General features: G+C 36.5%; 1 pseudogene; it reads left to right on the plus strand.

Annotated features, from left to right (window-relative positions):
- Positions 1-1,511: 1,511 nt before the first annotated feature.
- On the plus strand, positions 1,512-1,630 carry LOC111742698 (annotated as a pseudogene).
- Positions 1,631-2,089: the final 459 nt, after the last annotated feature.

Raw genomic sequence — 2,089 nt, forward strand, 5'->3', positions numbered from 1 at the left:
GGTCCTGGACAGTGCAATTAGGGAGGAAAAATAAATAAAACACATAGAGAAAGGAAATGAAGAAATAAAGCTGTCTTTATTTGCACATAACTAAATCATCTACAGAAACTACCCCAAAGAATTTACAAAAAAAATAAATAAACAAACAAACCTACCAGCTCTAATAAGTAAATTTAACAAGGTTGCACAAGGTCAACAAACAAAAATAAATTGTATTTCAATACACCAGCAGTAAAAAATTGGAAATTGAAAAAACGTCATTTCCAATAGCATCAAAAAACATGAAATAATTAGGAATAAATCTAGCAGAAAATGTTCAAAGTTTGTATGCCAAAATAATAAAATATTATTGAGGAAAACTAAAGATCTAAACAATGGAGAAATATACTCTACTTATCAAATGTTGCTAAGATGTAAATTTCCCCCCAGACTTGCTTATTTTAACATTTATACGTAAAAGCAAAAGACTAGAAAGATAAAATTACTTTGAAAAAGATCAAAGAAGTTGGAAGATTGATATCACCTGATTTCAAAAATTACTATAAAGCTACAATAAGCAAACCAGTGTGGTATGGGTGCAAGGATAGGCATGTGGTTCAATGAAATAGAATACAGAGTGGAGAAATTGACTCACATATAATTTGTCAAATGATTTTTGGCAAAGTTATCAAAATAATTTAATGGAGAAAAAATATTCTTTTTCAACAAATAGTTCTGAAATAACTGTACATTATATTTAAAAAATAAATAAAACTTTAACTCTTCCATTAATCATATATAAAAATTAACTCAACATGAACTGTAGACGAAATGAAAGTGATAAAACTATAAAGCTTCTCAAAAAAATATATATAAATCTGTGACTTTGATATAGGAAAGAATTCTTGGATAAGATACAAGTTGATTTCAAACTTGATACCTAAAGCACAAATCACAAAAGGAAATATTAATAAATTGGACTTAATTGAAATTTAAAACTTTTGTTCTTTTAAAACATTCTTAAGTAACAGAAAAGACAAGCTACAGACTGGGAGAACCTATCTGCAAAATAACTGATAAACGATCTGTGTCTAGAGTATACGAAAAATTGTTACAACTTAATAAAAAGAAAAGGAGCAACTAAATCTTTAAAATTGGTAGCAAATTAAGATGGCGGCAGCATAGGAGGATGCTAAACTCACCCACTTCCATGAGCAAAATTAAATACACATTTCCATAGGTAGCAATTACTCCTATGAAACAACCAAGCATTGAATGAACAGCTTCTGGCAACAAACAAGAGAAAGAGACCAAGTAGGGAAGACTGGAGAAGCCAAGGCAGCACCTCCAACACTGCAGAAACTTTCCAGGCTCAAGAAGCCAATGAGACCCACTGTTTACCTTCCCTCCACTTAAACAGGGTGGGCGGGAGCTCTACTGGGAGAGAAAGGTGACTTTGGCCTACCTGCAAGATCACTGCAGCAGGTTCCCAGCTTCTTCGCCTGGAGCCTTGCCTCCAAACAAAGGGAGCAGTCTACGGCCATACTACCCTGAATGTGCCCGATCTCATGTGATCTCGGAAGCTAAGCAGGATGGGGCCTGGTTAGTACTTGGATGAGAGCCCACATAGGAAGACCAGGTGCTGTAGGCGTTTAAATAGATAGATAGACAGAGATAGATTAGATAGATAGATAGATAGATAGATAGATAGATAGATAGATAGATAGAAAGATAGATAGATAAATGATAGGTAGGTAGGTAGATAGATAGATAGATAGATAGATAGATAGATAGATAGGTAGAAAGAATAAAATAAACAAAGAGAGCAAACAGGAACAACAAGGCTTTTCCACACCCACCTGCTTCCTTGCCTAGAGCTTTCCCTGGTGGGGTAGGCAGCCTAGAGTCTGAGGCCCTGGAAGTGCCTGCTCAGGGCTTAACCACACCCACCTGGCCTCCCTGCCAAGAGCTGCTCAGGTTCTGGCAGGCTAGTGCCCTAAGTGCCTTAAGTGCCTGCTCAGCTCTGAGCAACTGGCCCTGAATACCAGGCACATAAAGCCGGCCCAGAGGTCTCTTCTGCTCAGGACCACATTCAGTACAATAAACTGGA

Source organism: Pteropus vampyrus, unplaced genomic scaffold (assembly GCF_000151845.1).
Source record: "Pteropus vampyrus isolate Shadow unplaced genomic scaffold, Pvam_2.0 Scaffold99, whole genome shotgun sequence".
Taxonomy (NCBI): domain Eukaryota; kingdom Metazoa; phylum Chordata; class Mammalia; order Chiroptera; family Pteropodidae; genus Pteropus; species Pteropus vampyrus.